This window comes from Lathyrus oleraceus, chromosome 2, assembly GCF_024323335.1.
Source record: "Lathyrus oleraceus cultivar Zhongwan6 chromosome 2, CAAS_Psat_ZW6_1.0, whole genome shotgun sequence".
In the NCBI taxonomy this organism is placed as follows: domain Eukaryota; kingdom Viridiplantae; phylum Streptophyta; class Magnoliopsida; order Fabales; family Fabaceae; genus Lathyrus; species Lathyrus oleraceus.
This window is the reverse complement of record NC_066580.1, coordinates 71,848,923-71,870,897: the sequence shown is the minus strand read 5'-3', so window position 1 is coordinate 71,870,897 and position 21,975 is coordinate 71,848,923. Positions and strand designations below refer to the sequence as shown.

Genomic DNA, 21,975 nt, shown 5'->3' with positions numbered 1-21,975 from the left:
TATTAATTTTGTTTAAACATGAATTTATGTTATTCAAAAAAATGAAAATGAAAGTTATTAAATATGAATATGAATTTAAATATGTTCTAAAACCATTTCTAATTAATGTGTTTAAAATAAAACATATTAATGTTACATGTTTTAATAGACAGGAACAGGTTGGTTGGTTTGTTAATATCACTGTAATTTGCATGAGAAACATTCCAAGTTTTCCAATTTTTATGGTATACTTAAGGCTGGACAAACACCCGCAACCCAATCCAACCCGCAAAAACCGAAAGAAAAAAAAGGAATTGGGCGGGTTCAAACGGTCCAACGGGTTCATCGGGTGATGAAACCGGGTTCAGTCGGATTTAAATGGGCGGGCCCGGGTGGTAAAGATCGGACCGCAGGTACCCTGACCCGCCCAAATGACACACATGCTAAACAATACTTGGATTTTGTACTTGGGTTACTACTCCCTCAACCCTCCTCTCTCATTCACTCTCGCTCAGTATTTCTCTCACCACAACTTGGAGAAACCCTAGCAGCTCCTCTCCACTCACCGCTCATCGTCACTCATCGCCACCACAACTCCACCCAAAAGAACATCGGCCCACCACCATTAAGTCCACCTCGGCGAACACCACCACCACCACTCTCATCTCTTTTTTTCACTGACTTTCACGACGAGCAACAACATATGAACTTGTGGTCTGATCTTCTTTCTTCTATTGTTTGACTTTCGGTTGCAAGGTTTGTGAATTTTATTCAATTTCAGAGTTTTTTACTTTTAGGTTTTTCTATTTAGGTTTTATCTACTATTGTTCTACTTTCAAATTTCAAATAATCTATGGTGACTCTATTTTCTTTTTGTCTACAAGGTAAAGATTAAGGTTATTTGGACAAATGGTTATTTCAACAAAAGTAAATGGTTATTTGTGACACTGATGTGTTTATTTGGGTATATGGAGCATGGAAACAGTAGCAGTCAAAGAACTCAAAGAACCATAGAGCAAGATCCACTAAACTGTAAGTGTATTCAACTTGTTTTATATTGTGTTTGAAATTTATAAGTTGTCCTAAAAACCATGTACTTATCTCATTGATGGCAACAATATGTATTACCTAATGATGTTATTGATGTTTGATTTGGATAGATGGATCAACGTCAAAGTAGCATGGAAAGAGTCTTAGAGCAAGAGCAATGGAATTGTAAGTGTATTTGACTTCGTGTCTTTGAAATGTATGCTAATTGGGACTGTATGTGTTGTATGCATATGAATTTTGACTTCATCTTCACCTCGTCACTCACCCAGATCTCTCTTTTAGTCTCTGGAACAATACATAATTGGTTTTCCAATTACTGCTGCAAAGGTTTTTTATTTCATTTCCTTCATGTTTTCTTGTTTTAGATTCTCATTCTGTAGTTCCTTGGTTTTTGTTTGTCTTTTTCCTTCATAGTTTGTGTTTTTATGCTAAATTTCATGACTAGGTTAAGTTTTGGTTTTTTGGTTTCTGTTTTGTTTATTGATATGGTTTTTGAATTTAGACTAGACTTGTTTTTTATGCTGCAATTCAGATACTGGCATTTTTATTTAAGTCAACATAGCTCAAATTGTGTACTATGTGTGTATTGTTTTTACTTATGTTTATGTTTTTTTTTTGTTGGTTGTATGCAGTTGAGGAGATTGAAGAAGAACAAGCTTTGTTGCTTTGATTAGTTTCATTTTTGTTTGGTTTGCTAACAAAATGATCTTTGATACGCCTCTGTCCGGCGCCCAAAGTGTGAGAACAAACAGATTTTCATTTGGTTCTAGCATTGCCAATGAGGGTACTCCTCTACACATCTATGGTTCTATTACAAATGGCGATGGCTATGACAGCGATGGCTCCAATTTCGCACCACTGTGAGCATTATCTTTTCTTTTGAATATATTTTAGAATTTGCTGGAATGAATTTTGTGTCTTCATATATGCATTCTTCTTTAGTTTGTAACTGTATTTTATTTGTGTGTTGCAGCACACCGTCAACTCTACCTATGGCTATTCCAGCAGAACTCGCTGGAGCTGCACCCTTGATTGAAAGATTCCAGGTGAGGAACTATATATGTTAGTGTTGCTATCGATATAATTTTCTTCGAAAAATTCTGCACTCACTCAATGGTTTTTGTCAAAGATCCTGCATGAAAATTAGTTTCGTACTTAGTTCTATATTGATATGTCTATGATGCCATTATCTTTTGTTTCCCCTAGTTTTCTCAATTGTTGTTTGTTATATAGGTGGAAGTTTTTTTTAAATTGATGCAAAAACAAATTCAATCTGCGGGGAAGCGGGGATTTTTTTCTAAGCGATCCGTGGGCCCCCAAGTTCGAGAGAAACTTACAATTGAAGACATGTTTTGCTTCCAAAAGGTAATCAAATACTACTAAATTTTCCATAAAATTGTTTTTTTTGTCTCCGAGCACATGAAAATCTAACTCAAGTATTCGTGCAGGATTCGAACCAACGTCATTGCTTAAGCTGAATGGCGATTCGACAAGCAGAGCAATAAAGTTGTTCCAGATGGTTTTGAAATATATGGGCATTGATTCGTCTTCAATAAACTTAGAGGATCGAGTTGAGCTTGTAGGTAAACTATACAAGCAAAGTTTGAAGCACTCTGAACTGAGACGAACTTTTTATCCAGATATCAAAACAAACAAGAAACAATCCTGAGAGGTATGTAAATTTTCTAATATGGAGTAGCATGCTTCATGTTTTCTTAGCCTTTGCGTTCTATTGATTAATGGTTAATTTAATACATTTCTTGTATCAAAATCAGGGAATACTTGATCAAAGTGTGGCAGTTAATGTATTTATGCGCGTCGTGCATGCCTCCTAGCAAAGACATTGGAGGATATCTGTCAGAATATATTCACAATGTATCTGTTTGTTTTATGTTTGAAGTAGCTTGATGTAGTTTTGATTTGTAGTTATAACATATATTTTCTTTTGAAATGAAGCTTTTCTTTTTATGAGATGAAACCCTAAATTTTAGGAATCAACTGAAAATGTGCCTGATAGTATGCTTTTATGGTGAGAATGGCATGCTTCGCTTCGGTTTGTCTTCGATGCAGGGTTGGCGTGCTTCTATGGAAGATGCTGTAACTATTCTTTTCTTATAAGCACCTAATAAACTTATAAGATATTTTCTATATGCTAGGTATTAAATACACATCTCAATATAACTGCTCTCATAAGTTATAAACTAATCTAAACAAAACTGGGTTTCTATTTTGTTAGATTAATTTAGAATGGGATAGAAATGTCGTTTTGATCTTCTTCACATATAGAATGCTGTTTTATCCCATTAATTTTTTGTTTGCAATATCTGTATTTTGTTCTGCTGGCCTTGTTAAAGGAAAATGGGTAAAATATTTTCCGTTTTGGTCTGTGTACTTTGACTGTATTTTGCATCTGTACTATGGCCCTTTCAAGACTTGGTATTGATTCCAATTTTCCAGAGGACTTTGAATTTGAAATTTCAAAAAACTTATATTATTTCAAAATATAGTTATGGGGCTGACATATATAGCATATTTAGCATCTAGTTCTATAATTCTCAATACGGCTTCACTGATTTGTAGGTAAAGCTGTTTCAAAATTCTGTGCCAAGTTTCTACACCAGCAGGTGCTTAGGCATGAAGTTTACTTAGCTGGAGATATAGCCACATCTTTACAGAAATCTTTCCTCAGGTAATTTTCTTTCTTTCCAGCAGGTGCTTAGGCATGAAGCTTATCTAATAAAAAATGATTTAAAAAATTGTATTTCAGAGATTCTTATTTTAGACCCCCAATACCAGACCTATTTCCAGGAGTATTCTTCCTTGATTTAGAAATGGAAATCATGTTGTACCCCAAGACCAGGACCCTCTAGTTTCACTGATCAATATTGCGGACAAACGAGAATATTGCAAGTTCAGAACTGGTGACCAGAGGTGTGTAGGAACTAATGGCTGATGATGAAGTAAACTAGCAAGTCTGGCCTAGATTGTACTAGTCTACTCAAGTCTATCTAAATTTTAGGAATCAACTGAAAATGTGGTATTCTGTATTGTAGGAATCAATACCATTGAAGAGTAGCGAATCTGATGTTCTCAGGTGAAGGAAGCTCTGGAGAGTAGCGAATCTGATGTTGTTGTGAAGCTGAACCCTGACAAGGTTTGTTTATATTTTGTTTAGTTTGCTCACTTAGCTGCAGTTTATTATGTCTTCTTTTTCAATGTGTTTATAAGGGGTTTTATTGTTTATTCTGCCATTGATTAGGGTAGACCGTTACATCATGTGAAAATGTATCTGAATGAAAAGATTAGTCAATCATGTAAGGTTTGCTTAAGATCTTCATCAACAATTTTCACAAGTTATGTTGAATAGTTGTAAGTAAGTCAACGGCAGTTACTGCATATGCTAAAATAATTTCTTTCAGTCGTTTTCTACTATCACTTGTCAATGGTAATTATTGTTAGTCATGGTCATTTAGTGACTTCATAATTATTGAATTCATATGATGTTATCTATGTTTTTATTTACTGTTCTATTCTATTGGTTTCATTTGTGTTCAGGATGAATCTTTGAAGACAAAGCATTGAATCATTCAAAGTAAAGCTCATTAATTAGTTATAGTTAGACTATTAGTGGATATTACTTTGAATTTGTCATAGTTGTAGTAATTTGTATATCGTAAGTTTTGAATATGTCATAGTTGTACTATATATTGTATTATCTTTAAAATGTATGATCTGAGTTTTGGCCTATTATTAATTTTAATATGATAAGAATAATTTTAGTTTCTGAACAAATACTCAAAATGTGTCATTGGGCTTAAAATGAATCAACCTAATAACCCGAATAAACCGCTTAAACTAACCCGCAATCCGCACAAACCGAGCCCGTCCAAACCGTGTTGATATTGGACGGAAATGGGCCTTCATATATGAACCGTGGGTTGGACTGGGTGAGGGTTTTGGGCCCGAAACCGCCCGGCCCGGCCCGTTGTCCAGCCCTAGGTATACCTATTACAATCATAAAGTAACTTAGCTAATACAAGTATATTTTGTTTTATTGTTTTGTGAGATTCCAAGTTTAAAGGGAATTCATGTTCTTGTTTGTTTAGTTAGTCTTAAATTTTAGAACCTTTCTAAGGCGAGTGTCCACAATATAGCGATTCATGGTGATATGTGTGTGTCTTTCTTCTCAAGGTGAGGATTGAAATTCTAGAGTCACATGCTCACTCCTTCTTACGGTGTTTAACTTTAGTAATAGACTCTTTTGGAGTTGGGAAGTCATCTTGCGAGAGATCATCATTGCATATATGAAATTAACATTTGCAAGTGTAGTTTACAAGAGAAAAAGTAGAAATTCTAACCCCTGATGACAGTTCATCATGGCATATATTTAATCGAAGAATTAGAGCAAAACAAGTGAAATTCGAGCAAAAATGAAGAAATGGCCAAAGAATGAAAGAAAAATAGCTAAGGTCTGAATTATGGACTTAACGAAAAAGGAGAAAAAATGATGCAGCTTCGGAAATAATCACATGCACCAATGCGTAGGATCGCGGGTGATAGGGTCATTAAAGCCGCATCACGCGCGATGCAAGGTATCACGCACGCAATGGTCACTTTTTTGGGCTTTTTCTGACACTTTCTAGTCTATTCTGACGCCTTTAAAAGAGGATTTTTTGCACTTTCACAAGGGTTACGATTTTGGGAGATTGAAGCATGAATTTAAGAGTATAAGTGGAGATTTTTAAAGCATTTGAAGCCATTGGAGGTCATCACTTCAAGGGACTTCTTATGTTATTTTCATCTATCAATTGTGGTATTTTTAATTGCACAATGAATAGCTAAACTCCTCTAGGTTAGGCTGTGTTATGATGAACTTATTTTTAATTGAACCATTGTATGAACCTATTGATCTATAATCTTATTCAATTGCTTCTTGTTCGCGGTGCTTTTCATGTGAGATACTCTTTTAAGATGATTTTGAGCATATAGGGAATATTGATCATTAGTCTATGTGTTAGACCTAGGGAAATTGTTTATGTTGGTTGAATAGGGATAGGAGACCCCGAGTAGTGGTATAGAGAATTAACATTCTATACATCGCTTAACCCTGCTTACGCTGGAGGACTAGGGATAGAAAGCTCTGAGTAGTGGTTAGTGAGTTATTTCGTGAGGGATCGGCTATAACGGTTTTGTTAATTTGTCATGGGATTATAGTGACTAGATAATTTATACAGGGCATCAAACATCAACATTGGAGGAATAGGAGATTTTACTACACAACCTGACCACTTTCGTGACATTGTTTACTTGTTTATATGCTTTTCACACTGAAACATGAAAATCCCCCATTTTTTACTAGTTTTGGATTAGGTGGCTATGATAGGGTGATGTGTTGGGTGCAAAGCGATGTTGGATGTCTTGATGATAATCTAGTTGTTAGTGGTGGTACGGGGTATGCTCTTGGTATTGTGGTTGGGTGTTTGACATGTTAGGATTGTAGGTTTGTGTGTTTGTGGATCGAAAATTTTGATGGATTGGGGGTTGTGAGTAACAAGTCTAGAAATGTTGTTGGGGGTTTGATGTTGAGCCTTCTGGTATGTAAGTTGTTTGGCGTGGGTCGTATAGGTACATATCCTCGGCGATGAACTCAAATCCAACCGATATGTACCAAGCCATATAATTACGACTTGGTTTTTCTTCAGTTGGCATCACAGCGTTAGTTAAGACATGGTCATGGTGATGCTTCCATTTGCGACACTCGGATCTAGCGAAGCTTTGCCATGGGTTAAAGTTCCATTGGTCGTTAACTTTACGTAGATGCCATTCTCCTAGGTTTGTCGGGGGATCTGGGATGTGTTGAAGCATACCTAACTGCAATTTAACAAGATCACTATTGTGCATCTCCACAATGGTGAATCTTATGATCGGTGTGCATGTAGTCCAAACGGTTGCGTCTTGTTCGTTGATTTCATGGTCATGATCCAAATTTAGATATGGACGCAAAATGAACTAAAATGTGAACATATGTTAGATTATAAATTTGGTAGAAGAATCTAACAAATTATTACGAAATCATTAGGTTAATGTCTATACATCTGTCGATCGAAGGTGATCCAAGAGATTGCGATACTAGGTAATACAGTGCCTAGGACATTTGTTATAACTCATGCCACGTGCCGACCATTTGCACCATAAAAGAAAAAATATTATTTAGAGATAATAATCGGTAAAGTAAGTAAATATAGTTCATTTTTAAGAACTTACTTTTGTGCATACGTGATAACACGAAATTATATCACATTTTAAGACTTAACTTAATTAGATTATATTATCATTTACTTTAATTTATCCCATTTTATCAGATATTATGCAGTATTTCTTTTCTATTTACATCAGGTACCCATTTTGAAGCAAAAGTGAAAAAGGGAAGAAAAGGAGGTGTAAAAAGCAATAAAAAGGAAACAAATAACCAAGACCAAGCCCAGCCCAAAAGAAAGCGCACGTTGCCCCTGTGACGGGCGTCACAAGGAGTGTGACGAGCGTCACACTAAGAGCACTCCTGTGACGAGCGTCACACCAGTCCTCTATATTTTTGGCGCAAGGAACTCAACTGACCACGTTGAAGCCTACTTCCACGCACGCTTAACCCTCGGAACGAGACCACGCACACGGAAACCCTTGAAAAGTAGTTACACCAGCAGCTGTATAAATAGCAGCTAATTGGGAACTTTCAACGGGACAGTTTTTGCACGCTCAGTTTTGCGGAAGCTCTGCCAAATTTATTTTTCACGCCCTTGCTTATTTTTCTTCCTTTCCAACATTGTTCATTTTATTTATTTCTTTTGCAAGTTTTACTTTCTCTTTTTCCCCTTGCAATTTATCTTCCCCGTTTTTAGCTTTTAGATATTTTTCGCGTAGTAGTTTCTACACCGGAAACTACTGTGCAACTTTATACCGGATTTAACCTTACGTTATATTCCAGTTTTATTTCCTTGATTTAATTTACTGTTTAATTGAAGAATCCAAGAACAAATCCTACCGGCTTGTGGTGGAGTGTTCAAGACCATTGTATTACGCATTCAGGTTCTTTAATCGTTATTTAATTTTTAATGTTTTATTCTATTGTTTATTCATATTGCCTGCCTGGAATGAGTCTGTTTATGCATGATATAAATTCTTATTTATTTAGCATGTCTGGCTAATTTGCCTAGGTATCGGTATGTAAAGTAAGCAGAAAAAGGGGTCGAGACTGAGTCGGTCTATCTAAACTTAAAATTAGAATCAATCTTTTTACGGTCTCAACTTACAGGTTTAATAACAAGATTTTTTACAAAAAGTAAAGAACATAAAGAAGTTAAAACCAACAGAGCGAGAGTTTGAGGTTTTGACTGGACAGTGTGAGTTAGGCATTAATTCTAGATCAGGGCGAGAGCAAGTTTTAGAGTCAATTAAATTCTGACCTTTTCCAAAAAGTATTTTTAAAGATCGAATGTGAGGACGAGAGTTAAGCATTTGGATTTAATCATATAACCTAAGTCAACAGAGCGAGAGTTTGAGATAAGGGTGTTTAAAACGGTCAGTATTTTCTTAAAAAGAGTTTCTGCAACTTTATTGCTTTCAAAATATGGTTTTTGACTTAATTATAAGTGACAGCAACATTAATATAAAATCATGGTTTATTCAACAGATCGAGAGTTTGAGATAAAACCTTTAACCAATAAAGTTAACTGAAACGATTTATTTTAAAAACCTGGAAACCGACAAAGACTTGATTCCCTAGTTTTGACGAACTACATACCGATATCCGTTTTATTGATATTTAATCTAGATATTAGTTTAGCTCTTAGTTTTTCCCCCAAACAATCAAACATTTTCACCTTAGATTTACGTAGTAACTTTAGATAACGGTATATCGATTCATAAGTCCCTGTGGGATCGATATCTTTTAAAACTACGCGATAGAACTGTGCACTTGCAGTTTGTATCCCATTCTCGACTCACACAGTCGAGCGATCAAGTTTTTGGCGCCGTTGCCGGGGACTTTTATTCAATCGATATCGTAACTCTTCCGTTACGCTGTAGAGACTAAGGTTTCTTTTTCCTTCTATTCTTTCTTTCGTTGATTTGTATGCCACGCACTCGCTCTCAAGGCGAACCGCTCTATTTACGAATCAACGATATCGAACTATATCTCCGAGTCTTACGACGAATTCGGGAATATCGTGCTGAAAACAATCTCCCTCCTATAAACCTTCCTGATATCAAAAACGTTTTTCCTTCTTTAACCGAGATGGCAGAACCAGCTCGTGCTCTTAGAGATTACGCCGCTCCATCGCAAGATGAACCGCATTCAAGTATTGCTCCGCCCGCAATCGAAGCAAACAACTTTGAACTTAAACCTTCGTTGTTGCAGGCTGTGCAACAGAACCAATTCTCTGGAAATCTTACCGAAGATCCAAACCTTCATTTATCCGTATTTGTTCAATACGCTGATACTGTTAAAGCTAATGGTGTCACTTCAGAGGCAATTCGACTTCGTCTTTTTCCTTTCTCATTAAGAGATAGCGCTAGAAGATGGCTTCAATCTCTCCCTTCCAACTCAGTCACCACATGGAACGAGTTGAAGAAAGTTTTTCTTGCCCGATATTTTCCACCAAGCAAAACAGCTATGTTAAGAGCCCAGATAAACGGATTTAAACAGAAAGACAACGAGTCTCTTTTCGAAGCATGGGAAAGATACAAAGACATGATGAGACTTTGCCCACACCATGGTTTGGAAGACTGGTTAGTAATTCACACATTTTATAATGGTCTCTTATACAATACAAGGTTAACAATAGACGCCGCTGCAGGTGGTGCACTAATGAACAAACCTTATGCTGATGCTTACCAGCTTATCGAGAGCATGGCCCAAAACCACTATCAGTGGGGAACCGAACGAACAACAGTGGAAAAACCTCAACCGAAAACTGGCATGTACGAGATAAGTAACCTTGATCACGTTAATGCAAAAGTGGATGCTTTGGTCCAGAAGATTGAAAGTTTAAACGTATCACCTCCAACCGTCGTGGTTGCTATAACTCAGAATTGCGAGGTCTGTGGAATCCAAGGCCACACTCCTGCGGAATGTCAACTCTTGACTGGAATCCAAACAGAGCAAGTAAACTATGCTCAAGGAAGCCCCTATTCGAATACCTATAACCCAAATTGGAAGAACCATCCAAACTTTTCATATAAGAGTAATAATGCTCTATACGCACCTGGACAGTCTCCGAATCAAACCCCATCTGTACCTCCGGGATATCAGAAACCGAATCCTAACAATAATAACCCTAGAAAATCCAACTTGGAAATCATGATGGAAAACTTTATAGCTTCCCAACAACAAACCAATAAAGATTTCTTAAACCAGAACATACACACTGGCGAACAACTTAAACAACTAGCAAGCAAAGTAGATGCCTTGGCTACCCATAACAAAATGTTAGAAACACAAATATCTCAAGTAGCTCAACAACAAGCACCTACTGCTGCACCAACTGGTACATTCCCTGGACAGCCCCAACCTAATCCGAGAAGCCAAGCTCATGCAATTATATTAAGAAGTGGAACGGAAGTGGAAGGACCGTCTGATCCAAGGATAGAAAACCAAAACCCTAAGAAATCTACTGAGGAAAGTGAACCTAAGGAAAAGGAAGAGAGTAATAAGGATACCCTAGAAAAGAAGGAACCTTATGTACCTCCACCACCTTACAAACCACCTATACCTTACCCTCAAAGGCTTGTTAAAACCAAAGATGTAGGCCAATTTAGAAAATTTGTCGATCTCCTTAAACAATTAAACGTTACAATTCCGTTTACCGAAGCTATTACGCAGATGCCCTCATATGCTAAATTCTTAAAAGAAATTCTTTCTAATAAAAGGAAACTTGAGGATAGCGAAACCGTTACACTCCCTGCCGAATGTAGCGCTATAATCCAAAACATGCCCCCTAAACTCAAGGATCCGGGTAGCTTCTCTATACCCTGTCACATAGGAAAATTTGTCATCGACAAAGCCTTATGCGATTTAGGAGCCGGAATTAGCGTTATGCCTTTATCCATATGTAAGAGACTGGAAATGGGAGAATTAAGACCGACCAAAATGTCTGTGCAATTAGCAGATCGTTCCATCAAATATCCTGTAGGAATCCTTGAAAACGTTCCCGTACGCATAGGTCAGTTTTACATTCCCACTGACTTCACAATTATGGACATTAGAGAAGATGATACTACACCTATTATACTAGGAAGACCATTCTTAGCAACTGCCGGTGCAATCATAGACGTAAAACGAGGAAGACTCACCTTCGAAGTAGGTGAAGAGAAAATTGAATTCATTCTTTCCCAATTCTTGAAAGCACCTGCAATAGAAGATACATGTTACTTCATGGATATCATCGATGAATGCATAAAAGAAGCAGAGTCAGGAGAAGACAAATCATCAGACTATCTTTTAGAAGACAAATCTAAACAATGCTTAGCAATAACACCGGACCCTACGCAGTGTCTTAACAAACCAACCCCTGATTTGAAAACACTTCCCAAAAATCTGAGATATGAATTCCTAGACTTAGAACTTGAACGACCTGTGATAGTCAATGCAGATCTAGGAAGACTCGAAACAGAAAAACTCCTACATATCTTAAGAAAATATCCAACCGCACTAGGATACCACATAACCGATCTTAAAGGAATAAGCCCTTCTATTTGTATGCACCGCATCATGTTAGAAGAAGACGGTAAAACCTCTAGGGAACACCAGAGAAGACTAAATCCGATCCTAAGTGAGGTAGTAAAGAAAGAAATAACCAAGTTATTGGAAGCAGGTATTATATATCCTATATCTGATAGCAAATGGGTCAGTCCTGTACACGTTGTACCAAAGAAAGGAGGCATAACCGTTATTGAAAACGAAAAAGGAGAAACTATAACTAAACGAATCGAATCGGGATGGAGAATGTGCATTGATTATAGAAAACTAAACAAAGCAACCCGAAAAGATCATTTCCCTTTACCATTCATTGACCAAATGTTAGAACGATTAGCTAAACATTCACATTTCTGTTATTTAGACGGTTATTCAGGCTTCTTTCAAATACCAATTCACCCTGATGACCAAGAAAAGACAACATTCACATGCCCTTTTGGTACCTTCGCTTATAGACGAATGCCGTTTGGTCTGTGTAATGCCCCTGCAACTTTTCAAAGATGCATGATGGCAATTTTCGCCGACTTTCTCGAAAACATCATGGAAGTATTTATGGATGACTTTTCTGTATACGGACAAAGTTTCGAAGAATGCCTTGAAAACCTGGAAAGAGTTCTTGAGCGATGTGTAAAAGTAAACTTAGTACTTAATTGGGAAAAGTGCCACTTTATGGTACAAGAAGGCATTGTTTTGGGACACATCATCTCGAACAGAGGAATTGAAGTAGACAAAGCCAAAATAGAGGTAATCGAAAATCTTCAACCCCCAAGAACCGTGAGAGAAGTACGAAGCTTTTTAGGACACGCCGGTTTTTACCGACGATTCATCAAAGACTTCTCTAAGATAACTAAACCCTTAACCGGACTATTAATGAAAGATGCTGAATTCATATTCGACGATAACTGTTTAAAAGCATTTCAAACTCTTAAACAAGCATTGATCTCCGCACCCATTATGTAGACACCAGACTGGAATGAACCATTCGAAATAATGTGTGATGCCAGTGATTATGCTGTAGGTGCTGTTTTAGGACAAAGAAAGGATAAAAAGCTTCATGTTATATATTACGCTAGCAGAACCCTGGATGAAGCGCAGATGAATTATGCCACAACCGAGAAAGAACTCCTAGCAGTGGTATTTGCGCTAGATAAATTTCGTTCTTACTTGGTAGGAGCCAAAATAATAGTTTACACTGATCACGCTGCTATCAGGTACCTTCTAACAAAAAAGGATGCTAAACCTAGACTCCTAAGATGGATCTTGCTACTACAAGAATTCGACTTAGAAATCAAGGACAAGAAAGGAACTGAAAACGTAGTAGCAGACCACCTCTCTAGACTTGAGAACCTTGAACCAGAAAGAACATCCATTAATGATGATTTCTCGTATGACAAACTCATAGCTACTTTGGAAGAGAACAACTCCGACATGCAAGTAGAAACCACCTTAGCTATATCTGTCATACCATGGTACGCTGATCTAGTCAATTATTTAGCTGCCGGAATAATTCCACCTACTTTATCTTACCAGCAGAAGAAAAGATTCTTCCACGACATAAAACACTATTACTGGGATGATCCCTTACTTTTCAAAAGAGGCCCCGATGGTATTTTCCGTCGATGTGTACCCGAAGAAGAGGTAGAAAATATAATCCAACACTGTCACTCTGCGCCTTATGGTGGACACACAAGTACATCCAAGACCTGCTCTAAAATCCTACAAGCTGGCTTTTATTGGCCAACTATATGGAAGGACGTACATGCGGCTATTAAGGAGTGTGACAGATGTCAACGCACGGGAAACATATCTAGACGTGACGAGATGCCACAAAAAGGTATTTTGGAAGTAGAGATTTTTGACGTGTGGGGGATAGACTTCATGGGACTATTTCCACCCTCCTTCGGTAACAAATACATACTCGTGGCGGTTGACTACGTATCAAAGTGGATCGAAGCTATAGCTTCTCCAACTAATGACACCCGAGTAGTAACTAGACTCTTTAAAAATATAATATTTCCGAGATTTGGCATCCCAAGGATAGTAGTCAGTGATGGTGGATCGCACTTTATATCCAAGGTACTCGAAAAACTACTACTTAAATATGGAGTGAGACATAGGATAGCAACACCTTACCACCCTCAAACCAGTGGACAAGTGGAAGTATCTAACAGAGAAATCAAGCAAATACTAGAAAAAACGGTCGCCACTTCAAGGAAAGATTGGTCATTGAAACTACCAGAAGCTTTATGGGCATACCGAACTGCTTATAAAACCCCCATAGGGACGACCCCATTTAAGCTCATTTATGGAAAATCCTGTCACCTCCCGGTAGAATTAGAACATAAAGCCTATTGGGCTATTAGAAATTTAAATCTGAATTACAAAGCCGCCGGTGAAAAGAGAATCCTTGACATAAACGAATTAGAGGAACTCAGAAGAGACGCCTATGAAAATGCCAAAATCTATAAAGAAAGAACAAAACAATGGCATGACAAGCGTATATCAAGGAAAATCTTCAAGCAAGGCGACGCAGTACTTTTATTTAACTCCAGACTAAAATTATTCCCGGGAAAACTACGATCCAGATGGTCAGGACCTTTCCATATCACTAAAATCTTTCCCAGTGGAGCGGTAGAAATAAAAGGACAATCTACAGAACCGTTCACCGTAAACGGGCAACGTCTGAAACATTATCACTATGCGGAAACCAACGAAGATTCGCAAATTCTACACTTAGACGAAACGCCCCCAGGACTCATAGACTATATTTAACAGTTTCTTTGTCGAGCTTGCGACATTTAAACAAAGCGCTTAGTGGGAGACAACCCACAAATTAATTTGCTATTTTATTATTTTGTTATTATTATCATTTCTCTATTTTTCTCTTAATTATTCTTTTAATTTCTATTTAGTATTCATTATTGATTTATTCAAAAAGAAAAAAATATATCCATATAATAATAATAATTCTTTTTCTTCTTTCGGCATTTGGCCAAATCCTGACTTAAACTCATGTTTTCTTTTCTCTAGTTAACACTAACCAGATGGGACATTTTGACCGTATGGGTATCAAGTTCAGAGGAATGGCTCAGAAACGAAGGTTTGAAGAACTAGCCACTAGAGAGATGCTACCTAGTTTATATGCTGATGATTGGGCTATGACTGCCCTTGGACTGAGACAGAGTGTCCTGTTTTTGCTGAATCAGATAGGATGGGAGACCTCCCCTATCCTGAGACATTTCACCACCTACCGGAGACTCACACTAGAATTCCTTAGTTCATTAATCTATCTACCTAGCCATGGAAAAGGAATTACCAGAGGATTTATCCAGTTCAGAATGTTCAACATGGAGTACCAATTTAATGTTAGAGACTTCACCAACCTTTTGGGTTTTCCTACCTCCTTTGATACATTCACTATAAGCCAGGAAGAACTTTTTGAATATAGAGAGCTGGAACACTTTTGGGGTAAGCTGACTGGAAATGATGAGCCCGAAGAACATGAGTTTCTCTCTGGAAACATACATAACCCGGCTTTTCGCTATTTCCATAAGATCCTGACCCACACTTTATTTGGGAAGAAGCCAAATAGTACTTCAGTTTCACGTGATGAACTCTTCATCATATTTTGTGCTTCCCAGAACCGTCCAGTAAACGGTGCTACTTTTATGTTAGCTAATTTGGACCACCTTATCCAGGATGAGCGAGCACCCATTAGAATAGGTGGCCTGATAACTATGATAGGTAATGCTATTGGATTACGTCAGCCTATGCTTGACCTGAACCCTTTTTGTGGCATTACTACTCTGAGTATACCTTTCCTCTTCAACACTATGTTTATAGCAAACATAGGGTCTGATGAGTTCGAGCTTATTATTGATAACCAGGTTCTCTGCCTATTCACCATGCCCGATCCTAGAACTAGTGTTCATAACCAAAGGAACTGGCTCTATAACCTGAATGAAACCCCAACTCCTGCTGGATCCACTGAATCCATCCAGGATTATGAGATTTGTGATGACTATGAGCACTATGTTGACCATATCTCTCTTGCTGAATCTGACCCTCAGACTCCATCCGACTACTATGATATTGATCCTCCTCCTCAGCCTGTCCTGACCGAAGAATCAGCCATGCCTGATCTCCGACATCATATGCCAGGAACAGATATTAAAACCGTCATTGAAGCTTTGATGTCAGAACAAAACGCCCTCAGGGAAGATTTCCACAGCTTGAGACTTGCAGTCCTAGAACACATGAGCAGCACGGCAAGTCAGTTACGTATGTTACGGCATCATGTTAACTCTTTTGCTCCTCCGGCCAGAGATCCGAAAATAGATGGAATTTAGTTATTTTTCTTTCTAAGTTTTTTAGTTTTAGGCTAGATTTTTTTTCATTAATATTGTTTGAATTCATGTTTATTTCTATTTCATTTCATTATTTTCCCTTCCTGTAATACATTATGGTCCTTTTTATTGAAGCTGTTTAGTTAATTTTATTATGCAATGCCTGTTACGCTCTACTGTTGTTACCCATTATTATTATACAAAGCAAGTAAGCATGCACAATGCATTAAAATTGCATACTAAAAAATGATCATAAGCAAAATGAAACATTTAAATACCTACCAAAGTGATTCTGTGAAGCGCTACTAAGCCTTGCCAAAAAGGAGGTGTGACGAGCGTCACACACTCCATGACGAACGGCACGCAAAATGCCTGTTACGAGCGTCACACCCCTGTGACGAGCGTAACACCCTTCAGACAAGTGAACGTTAAGGAGCCGTTGGAGACGAACGTTACACTTTAATTCTTTACATTCCCCATTCATTTTTCATTTACCACACTTAATTACTTTTCAACCACTTTTTCTTTCAATCTTCCAATCCTTCTCCTATAAATACCTACCAAAACTTCCTTCATTCACCACAAAACAATTCTCTCATATCAAATACATTTCTTTTTCTTTCCAAATCATCCCTTCAAAAATTCATCAAAATGGCGGGAAATCAAAATTTCGGAAATATCATCTTCCGATCCGGAGATGACGACTATCAGCAAGAGCAATTCGAGCGCTTCCAGCAGCGAGGCGTCGCTCCCACCAGGTACCCCGATTTAACTTGCTTGCAACAATTAGGCTTACTCCAAGGTATCGAGTGGATGCTCCGTAAAGCCGATTTAACCTTCCTTTGCACTCATAACCAACCCACCTACCCTTCCCTAACCTTAGAATTCCTAAGTTCTTACGACTACACCACTCCCGCCGGTGAAGGTGAATTTCTAACCGGTACGGCAACCTTCCGTATGTTTAACACCGAGTACTCTCTAACCCAACGCGAATTGAGTGCCATGCTACAATTTTCCACAGAAGGTCTGCTGCATGCCAGAATCCCTCCAACCTCAAACTGGAACACAGTTCTAGTTTTCGACCTTTTTAAGAAAATTTCCGGTATAAATACCTACAACTGGGAAGAACTCCTTCTCTCCCACATCCATAACCCCACCATCCGTTATTTTCTCCGTATCCTGCAAAACACACTTTTTGGAAGACCAAACAACAGTAAGGTTAACTCGAAGGAGTTATTTTTCCTCCAGTGCGTTTTCGAACCGGATACTAAGGTAAACGCCGCCTCTTTTCTCTTTCATCATATCCGCACCTTATGTGCTAGAGGCCGGCAACCCTTTATAATTGGTGGATTAATAACCTCCATAGCACTTGGCCTGAACCTAGGGGATAAACTCCAAACTTTAGAATCCTTACCTCCCCTGTCTATGGATATCAGCTATTGCCGCTCCAGCCGCCTGATTAAAAACAGAGTAGGCGGAGGCTATTATCTTATGGTGAACAACCAAGCAGTCCCAAGTGTTGTGCTACCCAATACCACCCTAACCGATGTCACAAACCCGGACCGCCACCTCTACGATCTTAGCGCTCCTGAAACAACCGAGCCTTCACAAACAAACCAGCAAACAGATGAGTTTGCAGAAATGGAACAAGGTGATCATCCGCCAACACAACAATCAGTCCCGCTAAACCCTTCCAGTAATGCAGCCGGCCCATCCTCCCAACATCGTCGACGAAGACGACCTGCGACCAACGACGACATTATGGATGCTATCGATGGTATGCAGGCACAGAATGCAGATATGATGCAGATGATGCGTCAAATGCAACAGCAACAGGATGCTCGGAATGCCATAACCGACCAGCGGTTTACTGAGTTGTTCAACAGGTTCGACAACTTAGACATCCGTCAAAGATCACCAGGTCCAAGAACCAGAGGCGGAAGGCAGCCTTAGTTGTTATTTTCTTTTTCCTCTCCATCTTGTATTTCATTTCCTTAAAACATTGAGGACAATGTTTAGTTTAAGTATGGGGGGGAAACAATATTCTTTCCATTCTCATTTTTTTCAAGTATGCTATTTTCCCTTTCATTGTTATTTCCCTTTCTTATTATGAAAAAAAAAAAAAAAAAAAAATTATTATAATATATATTTAGTTTAAGTTAAGTTCCTAAGTGTGAAAATTTTCTATTATCTATTCCCCTCAATTTCCTGAGCCATAACAAAAATTTTAACACACCCAATAAATATAAAGGTCGCCTACTCTATAAAATTTGAGTGAAATCAAAACAAAATCATTACCATAACAACGCTCTGAGAACCTCAATATGTTAGATCAGGATAAGTACCTATTATACCGATTCCTTGAACTTTTAGTTCTATGGCAACCCCAAGTAGTTTATACAGAAGTCAACACCATCTTAATAGCAAACTACGTGGAGAGCCGATGAATATAAGTGAATGATCCCCAAAGTAACCTAAGATACATAAATATATCAAGAAATGCACTAATTAAATTAGGTGATCTTTACCAGATCATTTAATCTAAAGGTTGCAGATCATGCAAAAGCACAATACGAAAGACCCATTACGAGTTGGTTCAGTAGGAATCTGGTACTGAACTTGGTAGGGCGGACTACGGTTCGATCCCCCGCAATTTGCAATGGACTGAATAATGAAGTTATCCGACTTATGTACCAGAACTTCTAGCTAAAAGCGGATCATAATCACTAACCGGTTACTCCACTATGTGCGCGAAAAGATAAAGGGCTTAATGTGATTTCGCTAGAATGAAAACGGGTAAAATAAGACTAAAGGAACCAGGATAGCTATCATAGTGTACTTGAAACTGATTGGCATAAGGTAGGGTTATCTAAGTTGTAACGGTAGTTGTTGATGTCAAGATTAAACTCAAGTCCTCCTAAACAAAAATCCATTGGCAACCTAGTACGAATTGATGTGTGCTTTAAAATTTCATCTGGCTAAAACTTTTACTATACTGAATTTTGCTTGAGGACAAGCAAAGATTTAAGTATGGGGGAGTTTGATAACACGAAATTATATCACATTTTAAGACTTAACTTAATTAGATTATATTATCATTTACTTTAATTTATCCCATTTTATCAGATATTATGCAGTATTTCTTTTCTATTTACATCAGGTACCCATTTTGAAGCAAAAGTGAAAAAGGGAAGAAAAGGAGGTGTAAAAAGCAATAAAAAGGAAACAAATAACCAAGACCAAGCCCAGCCCAAAAGAAAGCGCACGTTGCCCCTGTGACGGGCGTCACAAGGAGTGTGACGAGCGTCACACTAAGAGCACTCCTGTGACGAGCGTCACACATGGTGTGACGAACGTCACACCAGTCCTCTATATTTTTGGCGCAAGGAACTCAACTGACCACGTTGAAGCCTACTTCCACGCACGCTTAACCCTCGGAACGAGACCACGCACACGGAAACCCTTGAAAAGTAGTTACACCAGCAGCTGTATAAATAGCAGCTAATTGGGAACTTTCAACGGGACAGTTTTTGCACGCTCAGTTTTGCGGAAGCTCTGCCAAATTTATTTTTCACGCCCTTGCTTATTTTTCTTCCTTTCCAACATTGTTCATTTTATTTATTTCTTTTGCAAGTTTTACTTTCTCTTTTTCCCCTTGCAATTTATCTTCCCCGTTTTTAGCTTTTAGATATTTTTCGCGTAGTAGTTTCTACACCGGAAACTACTGTGCAACTTTGTACCGGATTTAACCTTACGTTATATTCCAGTTTTATTTCCTTGATTTAATTTACTGTTTAATTGAAGAATCCAAGAACAAATCCTACCGGCTTGTGGTGGAGTGTTCAAGACCATTGTATTACGCATTCAGGTTCTTTAATCGTTATTTAATTTTTAATGTTTTATTCTATTGTTTATTCATATTGCCTGCCTGGAATGAGTCTGTTTATGCATGATATAAATTCTTATTTATTTAGCATGTCTGGCTAATTTGCCTAGGTATCGGTATGTAAAGTAAGCAGAAAAAGGGGTCGAGACTGAGTCGGTCTATCTAAACTTAAAATTAGAATCAATCTTTTTACGGTCTCAACTTACAGGTTTAATAACAAGATTTTTTACAAAAAGTAAAGAACATAAAGAAGTTAAAACCAACAGAGCGAGAGTTTGAGGTTTTGACTGGACAGTGTGAGTTAGGCATTAATTCTAGATCAGGGCGAGAGCAAGTTTTAGAGTCAATTAAATTCTGACTTTTTCCAAAAAGTATTTTTAAAGATCGAATGTGAGGACGAGAGTTAAGCATTTGGATTTAATCATATAACCTAAGTCAACAGAGCGAGAGTTTGAGATAAGGGTGTTTAAAACGGTCAGTATTTTCTTAAAAAGAGTTTCTGCAACTTTATTGCTTTCAAAATATGGTTTTTGACTTAATTATAAGTGACAGCAACATTAATATAAAATCATGGTTGATTCAACAGAGCGAGAGTTTGAGATAAAACCTTTAACCAATAAAGTTAACTGAAACGATTTATTTTAAAAACCTGGAAACCGACAAAGACTTGATTCCCTAGTTTTGACGAACTACATACCGATATCCGTTTTATTGATATTTAATCTAGATATTAGTTTAGCTCTTAGTTTTTCCCCCAAACAATCAAACATTTTCACCTTAGATTTACGTAGTAACTTTAGATAACGGTATATCGATTCATAAGTCCCTGTGGGATCGATATCTTTTAAAACTACGCGATAGAACTGTGCACTTGCAGTTTGTATCCCATTCTCGACTCACACAGTCGAGCGATCAATACGGGAATGTGAATGGGTTGTTGTTGACGGGCGCTAGGGACGGTAGTCTGGACCAACCCCATGCTTGAAGCAAAACAACACATCCAGAAAATGTAGATGTGTCTTTGTGTGAATTTTTACACAAAGACCTATAAAGATAAACCAAACAAGCGGATCCCCAACTGTAACTTCCTATTCTATCTACATGTCTTAGTAAAGGTAAATACATAACATGCATACTGGAACCACTACCTTCGAGAAATAAAAATGAACCAATTAAAAGCATAATGTGTAGATGTTTTTGATTGGCTGTATTTTATGTTAAAACACTTACTGTACTTAGATGTCTTGACTGATGTCATGACATGCTTAAGTAGTATGCTGCAGGATTAGCTAATACAGAATTTACTGGATGTCAAACTGAATGTTATGACATTCATTCATGACAGCATTTTCTGGATGTCAAACTGAATGTTATGACATTCATCCCTGACAGCAGATGTTAAAGTATAGGCTAATTTTTCTGTTATGGTTCAGTATTTATCTCAGGCTTTTCAGGAAACTAACAGCTGTGCTAAAATTAAGATACCTAGCATATAGCCTATTTGTTAGCACCCTAATGTGTGGAAATTAGGTTAACTTGCTTAACCCTAATTTTATGAAATTCAAGTTCAAGGCCCAAGTACTGCATTATAAAAGGATGGCAATCCTACTTTTAGTTTTTGAGGGATTTGAAGCGTGAAGAATTCAATATATCATTATATATCATTGTTGTACTTTCATTGTGTCTTAAATTAGGTTTTACTTGTGAGCCAAGCAATTATCACCTAGATGATTGCATTGGACTAGGGTGTTTATTGAGTTGTAATTGTTGTGTCACTCTAAGCTTTTAAGCGTGAGTGTTGTGTTTCTTGATTAAAGCTTTTAAGCACAATCTAGAGTTGTTTGAAATATATCTTCACCACTGACTTTAAAATTCTTAATGGTTGTAATCACTGTTGTGATTGAGGGGGAGTGAGTAGGTACTCAGGTCTTAGTTTAGATTGAAATTGCATTGGGTAGGTCTTA

The 21,975-nt window shown here is 37.7% G+C and overlaps 2 pseudogenes; one reads left to right on the top strand and one right to left on the bottom strand.

Annotated features, from left to right (window-relative positions):
* Nucleotides 1–262: 262 nt before the first annotated feature.
* Nucleotides 263–4,776, top strand: LOC127118163 (kinesin-like protein KIN-14I; annotated as a pseudogene).
* A 4,928-nt stretch (nt 4,777–9,704) lies between these two features.
* On the bottom strand, nt 9,705–9,804 carry LOC127124297 (uncharacterized; annotated as a pseudogene).
* Between the last annotated feature and the right edge of the window lie 12,171 nt (nt 9,805–21,975).